An 8603-nucleotide genomic window follows, 5' to 3' on the forward strand; every position below is an offset into this window, starting at 1 on the left:
CTGCTGCTACTTTTCCAATAAAATCCATAAGTAATGATAATGTTCACATTATCGGGCGCTCGTCCTTGTCTGTCAGTCCCTCCGTGGACTGCCAAATATATTATCTCAACAAAGTTCTCTCCAGTCTGGCTCCGCTATAGACTTCTCGTACTTTCTGCAGCCTACGCGTCTCCCCTCAATCTTGTAGATTGTCCACATTCTCGCTTTCAGGACTTCTCACGAGCTTCCCCACTTCTGGTCAGCTGACCGCCGGCCGTAAGCTCATGGTGGAGCCCATTAAGGCTGAATTTCAGGACTTCTCACGAGCTTCCCCACTTCTGGTCAGCTGACCGCCGGCCACAAGCTCCTGGTGGAGCCCATTAAGGCTGAATTTCAGGACTTCTCACGAGCTTCCCCACTTCTGGTCAGCTGACCGCCGGCCACAAGCTCATGGTGGAGCCCATTAAGGCTGTATTTCAGGACTTCTCACAAGCTTCCCCACTTCTGGTCAGCTGACGGTATACTGAGACCGCCGCAGCCGGGACGGATCCCGACACATCGAGATCCACCCAGCTGCGTGAGTGACAGCTGGCTCTGCCTATCTAGAGGCAGAGCCCAGCTGTACCCGCCCCCTCCCCGTCCGTGCCGTCAGTCAGCGCTGGAGGATCGGGGAGGGGGGGGGGGAATTCCTGCAGGGAGCCGTGAGTGACAGTCACAGCTCTCTGCAGGGATAGATCGAGAAGTAAGCGAGTGCCGGTATGTGTTCGCTCACTTCCCGATCTATTGAGCCGACCTGTGACAGTCTCATTGTCAGCGGTCGGCTCGAAATATGAGGCTGAGTGATTTTCACTCCCCTCATAGTTCTCCTTTTAGGCTGAATTCCAGGACTTTTCACGAGCTTCCCCACTTCTGGTCAGCTGACCGCCGGCCACAAGCTCATGGTGAAGCCCATTAAGACTGGAGTCCCCCAACAGGGTTCCCGTTATCACACTCAGGATTACTCACCTTACTTCAGGGTTTCGAGGCAGCCGGAGGTCCATTCCTTGGTAGCTGCTGGTCCTGCATTGTATGTGATGACGTCATCAAGAGGGGCGGGGACAAGACCAGTTGGGGTCCAGAACTAGGAGGGAGGAAGACTTCGGGAACATGTTTTAAATTAAGAATTCCTCTATAGGAGTGTTTCTCAACCTTTTTTCAGTTGCGGCACTCTTTACAACTGTGCTAAATCCCGAGGCGTCCCAGTCTAAAATGTAAACAATGTAAATGTAAAAAACAATGTGTGGCCCCTCCAAAATCCATACCAGAGTTATAGCCCACCGAGGGGTCTGGCATGGCACGAGCACGCCGGAAAAAACACAAATAAACTGTGTTCCAACTTCAAATTGAGGCGGCCCCTTAGCATCAATCCCCACCTTCCCCTTCACATTTGGCCTTTCACATCAGAGCCCCCCTTTTATTAGGAGCGCCTTCCCTTCACACCAGATCCCTGTTACATCAGGAGCCCCCCTTTCACACTAAGGGCCCCTATTCACATCAAAAGCTCCCCTTTACATCAGAATCCTGCCTTTCATATCAGAGCCCTTCCCCCTAACATTAGGAGCCCCCTTCTTTCGCATCAGAGTCCTTCCTTCGCAGTAGGGGCCCCTCTTCACATCAGAAGCCCCCCTTACATGTCAAAGACCTTCATTTCACATCAGAGTTTCCTCCATGGAAAGGCAGGACACTCAGTGGTGTATTTTGGGGCACCCTAGGCAAGATGAAATTCAGGCATCCCTCCCACACTAAATTTGCCCCGCCCCTTCCTGTTTTTGACTTCTTGCGTAACATGTCAGTCGCTGGATACAGCGCACACGCTGTATTCTGCTTTTGCTATGTTCTGCTGTTAGCGCAGCAGGAAAGCTGTGGTCTCAGGGGGGCTATGCAGGATCTGTGGTGGGGTCTATGGTGGGCTCAGCAGGGTCTCAGGGTGGCCTCCGCAGGGTCTCAGGGTGGCCTCCGCAGGGTCTCAGGGTGGGCTCCGCCGGGTCTCAGGTGGGCTGAGGTGGGCTCTGCAGTAGACAGACCTCAGCCCACCTGAGACCCTGCAGAGCCCGCCACAGATCCTGCATAGCCCCCCTGAGACCCCGCGGAGCCCACCATAGACCCCACCACAGATCCTGCAGAGCCCACCTGAGACTTTCAGGTGGGCTGTGCATAATCCATGCTGGGCTCTGCAGGGTCCCTTTACCAGCAGTGTGATCCTCTTACCTGCATTTGCCGCCCGCTGCTGGACCTGGCCTCCTTCACCGCCAGACGTGCACTTCCAGGTAAGAGGCCCGGCCATGGGGCAACAGGGAGTAGAGGGGCAGCAGGGGTGTGGAATTCCTATCTCCCCATGCCTGGGGCATGCTGTTTCGGGCATCAGGCGGGTAGTTGTTTTCTACATGTAGCCCGGCTTTGGGCAAGCAGAGCTAAATGTACAGCGGGGGGAAGAGGCCGCTTGTTTTGTACAAGTGATCCCGGCGATGTCACCGAGATCACTTGTATGCAGCCTGCAGGTCTGGGGGGGGTTGTTGGGGGGTAGGGGGGCACATTGAGGAACCTGGCCTTGGGGCAGCAGAGAGAGTAAATCAGGGCTACACCAGTCTTAGTAAATGATGTTGAAACTGTCCAATTCATTTTGCAAAATGATTAGCATTTGATAAGAAGCGTGGCAATCATTTCCTAAATGAGCTGAATGGAATTAGTAGCAGCGATGCACATTTTGTTCCCTCTGGTGCATCTGAGCATGTTTATTTTATTGACTGACTAATGTGGATGTAATGTGCACATGAATGAGTAATAAGAGAATTTGCCGAGGACCTTGTGTTGGCTAAATAAGTTTCCAGGTTCTCCAGAGAGATGGGGGCCACCCCCAGCAAGCCTGTGGACAACTTCTGGTGTCCTTGTCCTGGTGACCGTTGTCACCGAGAGAGAATAGTGATGGGAAATTCATTAATGTCACCAGAACAGGAAGTCTGCTTGTTCCCATGACTGCTGTCTAAGAAGGGACTTCCCCTTCTTGTGGGAGATTAACTCACACATCCTGTTGCGTCTCCTGGAAGTAAAAAAAAATGTTCTCCGATGGGACACAAATAGTAAAATAAACTGAATGGTTTTACCTTTCCCCACTCTATCCAAAACTAAAAACAAAAATGGACTAGAGATATATTATTATTATTATTACATAGTATTTATAGAGCGCCAACAGTTTGCGCAGCGCTGTACAATATAAGGAAGACATAACAGTTACAATACAATTCAAGACAAGATGGTAAGGAGGGCCCTGCCCCTGAGGGCTTACACTCTGAAAGAGGAGGGGGAAATGATACATGAGATATACAATTATAATAATAGTAACAATAACAATGATGATAATAATAATGGATTTCTCATCTGATTGATCCTTTCACAATACCCTGTATTTGAATCAAACTCAAAAGTGAATAAAAATTAATTTTAAAAATACCATTTAAAGCAATAAAAATGATCAGGTTATTGATCCCCCATTCAAAAAAATGCCTCCCCCTCTCTACCTCCATGTACATCTGCCATATCCTGTTAGTGAATATTCGGTCCAGGTATTCATACTAGACATGTGCGATTCGTTTCGTTACGAATCGAAATTCGTACGAATTTTCCTGAAATTCGTAGATTCGGAAGCATAAGAAATCCGAATGGCAGTTTCCGAATTATATCCGAAATACGAAATTCAGTTAACGAATTTCGGATCCGAATTTCTTTGAAACGGGAACTAATATTACCCCTGTAAATGAGGTTGAACAACATGACAAGATTTTTTTTTAATCCGAAATACGGATCGGCTGCTGCTGAGAGTCGCATTACAATACACAGGCAGGAAATACGAAATTCCGTTGACGTCGTTTCGTTCCGTTACGAACATTCGTTATGTTGAAGGTAAAAAGCAAAATACATTTATATTGGAGTTGATGGTAGTTTTTTCTTAAAGTCCGAAATACGAAATTCGGATCCGGAATCCGTTAACGGAATTCGTATTTCGGATACAAAAACAACTACCACATCGACTCCGATATTAACAAAGGTATTTTTGCTTTTTAACTTCATCATAACGAATGTTTGTAAAGTTACGAAAATGTGCCGAAACTAACGAAAATCCGTATTTCGTACGAATCCGAATTGAGTTTCGGACACGAATTACGAAATACGAAATAACGGATATTCCGAAACGGAACGAAACGAAACGGAACAAATTTTTTGACGGCGCACAAGTCTAACTCATACCCTTCATTACACAATTCCAGGCCTGAGATAGGTCCATTTGAAGATGGATCGATTGGAGGGATTCTGTACGGGAGACCCCAGACCCTTTCTTTCTGGATCTTGTAGCCGGTGTTCTATCGAAAGCTCCGACTGCTCGAGATCTCCAACTGCCCGACTTCCGGTTTCGTTAGGACTCAGCCCTCGTTCACACCTGAACGTTTTGTAGCGCGTTCTACGCTCGACGAACGCTCTACAAAACGCTCAAAAATATAAATCCCATTGTATTCAATGGTCTCGTTCCCACCTTGGCGTATTTCCGCCCGTCCCTAACGCGCTACAAAAACAGCCAACGCCTGACAAGGTCCAGGTACTACTTTGGGCCGTTTTGTTGCGCGTTTCCATTGGGATACAGCCAAGTAGCCTTCGGAAATGCGCGACGGTCGCGCAACTTTTTTACAGCAAAATCGCTGTAAAAAATCGTGCGACAGACGCGCATATGCAATACGCCTAGGTGTGAACGAGACCTCAGAGGTTTGGATGAGAGGGCTGTACTGCACATGCGCCACCCGCGGCATTGCCCTATACACATACTACACAGCAATGAAGTATTAAAATGAACTAGGATCAAACTCATCCAGCACGTTATTATTCTGAGTTGCCCCACTCAAGCGGCGGCCATATTGAGTGGGGCATGTGAGATTAATAACGATCCTAGTTCATGTTATTACTTCATTGCTGTGCTGTATGTGTATAGGGCAATGCCGCGGGTGGCGCACATGCAGTACAGCCTTCTCGGCCAAACCTCTTAGTCCTAACGAAACCGGAAGTCAGGCAGTTGGAGAACTCGAAGAGTTGGAACGTTCGATAGAACACCGGCATCATTTTTTTGTGAATGGTTTCTAGTTTGGGGCGAATGTAACTAAATTCTATATTCTCTTTTCAACTCCAGGGAAACGATTGGTTGCCCATGTACCTGAGAAAGGTTGGAAGGATTTTCATTCTGCCATTGGGGAGATTTCTCCTCGCTTCCTGTCTTAGTTGTGTCTGTCAGCAGGACAGGAAGTGTGGGGGACGTGGACACCTGGCAGCAGTAAGTATAATCATATATTGTAGCCAATCAGATTGTAACAACGTGTAGATAAAGCAATGAACAATGTATCCATTGGGCTCATCTGGGTTATTGTGTTGGTCTCTGCGCCCAATAATAAATACAAGTTTGGAACGGTTGCATTGTTTTCCCAGCAGGAGAAAGAATCAGAGGCCACCATAGTACAGTATACACGGTATGTCAGGGTAACATCTGTATGCTTGATGCTTCTGGCTAAGAGAGAAAGAATGTCCTCAGCAATTTCTCGCCTGGGTTTCCCCCCGGTTGCTCTCTTGACCTTTGTCACTTCCACACCGCGCTGCCCCCATCATCCTCGTCCCAGGGTGAGCACCTCTCCGGGGTCACAGCTGCAGCCTCTGCACCATCACCTGAGTGACCTCTGACCTCTCATACACCTGCCTGTCCTTTCTGGACTGGAATTCCATTTATTCCGCCCTCACGGTTGATGGAATTCCAGCTTTCTCTTCCAGAGTCCGCTCACACCTTCTGCCTCCGGAGAACAATTCTTCCACTTGGCTGGCTGTAGAAGGGTTCATCTTGAAGGGATAGTCCACCCCGGCCTTTGCATACCACTTCACCATGGAGGAACCCTTAAAATAGTTCTCAGGCTTCAGGGAACCCCCCCCCCACTAAAAGGTCTTATACCAACAGCTCAATGTACATTAGCGTGATTAGGTTTTAGAGAGTTTCAGAGAAAAGAATGCGGCTTCCTTAATGATCAGACAATGAAATTAATCATTGTGACCAGAAAAGAAACATAGACAGTGAAAATTATATTGCTCCCTTACATTGGTGGTCAGCATACAAGTGACCCCTTTACATTGGTGGTCATTGGTGAAGTCCCTCCCTTACATTGGTGGTCAGTAGTGAAGGGCCCCTTACATTGGTGGTCAGAGGTGAAGTGCCCCCTTACATTGGTGGTCAGTAGTGAAGGGCCCCCTTACATTGGTGGTCAGCATAGAAGTGACCCCCTTACATTGGTGGTCAGTAGTGAAGGGCCCCCTTACATTGGTGGTCAGAGGTGAAGTGCCCCCTTACAGTGGTGGTCAGAAGTGAAGGGCCCCCTTACATTGGTGGTCAGAGGTGAAGGGCCCCCTTACAATAGTGGTCAGAGGTGAGGGGCCCCCTTACAATGGTGGTCAGAGGTGAAGGGCCCCCTTACATTGGTGGTCAGAGGTGAAGGGCCCCCTTACAATAGTGGTCAGAGCCAAATAGAGAGTCTATGGCGGGCTCTGCAGGTGAAGGGCCCCCTTACATTGGTGATCAAAGCGGGCAGCAGATCAATCTGTCATTGCTCTCTTATTAAGGAACTGCTAGCAACCTCAACAGGAACCCTGGTTGAGAATACTGGTCCATTCTAACCACTCAGATGCGTTTAAAGAGCTGGCAGTCTGCCAACATTTTGCTCTCATAGGAACAGAAATGACATTTTGGGGCTGCTGAAACCTGACAATGAATTTCTCCACAATACCTTGTTATACATTAAAAAAAAAAAAAAGACCTACCCCGAAAATAAGACCCAGTGTGTTTATTTTGACCCCCAAAAAATATAAGACAGTGTCTTCTTTTCGGGGGAAACAGTAGAAGCAGTGGCGTAACAATCGCCATAGCGACCCAGGCGGCCGCTATGGGGCCCGGGGCACAGGGGGGCCCGGCCAGGGCATCCATCTGATGCCGTGTACGAACCACGGAGGCGGACAGCCCTGACCGGTAAAGAGGTGTGCAGCCCATCTGAGACCCTGCAGAGCCCACTATAGAGAGTCTATGGCGGGCTCTGCAGAGTCACTCTCAGGTGAGCTGTTTGGTATATCAGGTGGGCTCTGCAAGGGGCATAACTAGCAATCACGGGGGGCCCCATACAAAATTTTGCTATGGGGCCCTGTGATTTCAAGTTACGCCCCTGGGTAGAAGCAAATAATATGCATAACAGTAATTAGAGGCCCATAGCAGATACAGACCATACTGAGCCCCCCTCATAGACAATGAGCTGAGCTAAGCAGTACAAGGTGTCAGGAACAGGTAATTGCAGCAATGATCCAGCATGAAATCCGTTTTTTTTTTTTTAAAGCATCTTAAACCCCGTGTGAAAATCTCTTCCTCTCTCCTGTCGGATTGTACAACCTGCGGAGTCTGTGGGGTTGAAGTAATGGCTCTAAGCCTGCATGACCAATCACTTGCTAATTACACCAGAGGCTGTCTAATCTTAACGAGTCAGGTAATGCCTGGCTCTTTATCAATCGCCTGCCTACAGGAATGTCTACGCAAACTGGTCCGACTTGTCCTTCATGGCGTCATGGCGATGAGAAAGGTGCTAATCATTCGCAGGTAGAGAGGCATTGCAGAACAAGTTCCAAGGAAGGTCAACGAGAGGAGCCGTGGAATGTATTGAGGTGAAAGTAAACTGGATTAATTGTGTGAATTTCTACGAGGGCCGTATAAAGGTGCCCATACACCTTGCGCTTATCCTACGGTAGTTGCGGGTGATCCCGCCATCCTACCATAATCGCAAGGTGTATGGAAGGCGTGCGACCGTCTCTACTGCGCGGTCTTTTGTCTAACGAGCGTGTTTGAAAACCCGACGAGGATCGATCGTACAAATGCCAAACGGTCCGGTGTGCGCAAGCGCTCACTGCACGTTCAGCATTGCGGTCATCGGAAGCCCGCCCCTCAGGGGGGCGCGGCTTTCGATGATCGCAAGTACGATCTGCCTGTCCAAGATAGGCAGATCGTATGAGGCATGGGCAGATAGATCGATAGATAGATGGATCGATAGATAGATGGGAGAGAGATAGATAGATAGATGAGAGAGAGTATGAGAGAGAGAGAGGGAGAGTATGAGAGAGAGTATGAGAGAGAGAGAGAAAGTATGAGAGAGAGAGAGAGTATGAGAGAGAGATGAGAGAGAGAGAGAGATGAGAGAGAGCATGAGAGAGAGAGAGAGTATGAGAGAGAGATGAGAGAGAGATGAGAGAGAGCATGAGAGAGAGAGAGAAAGAGAGAGAGCGCATGAGAGAGAGAGAGAGTATGAGAGAGAGCATGAGAGAGAGAGAGAGAGATGAGAGAGAGAGATAGAGATGAGAGAGAGAGAGAGAGAGAGAGATGAGAGAGAGCATGAGAGAGAGAGAGAGTATGAGAGAGAGATGAGAGAGAGATGAGAGAGAGCATGAGAGAGAGAGAGAAAGAGAGAGAGCGCATGAGAGAGAGAGAGAGTATGAGAGAGAGCATGAGAGAGAGAGAGAGAGATGAGAGAGAGAGA

Source organism: Nanorana parkeri, unplaced genomic scaffold, assembly GCF_000935625.1.
Source record: "Nanorana parkeri isolate BGI_ZX_2015 unplaced genomic scaffold, ASM93562v1 scaffold1425, whole genome shotgun sequence".
Classification (NCBI taxonomy): Eukaryota; Metazoa; Chordata; class Amphibia; order Anura; family Dicroglossidae; genus Nanorana; species Nanorana parkeri.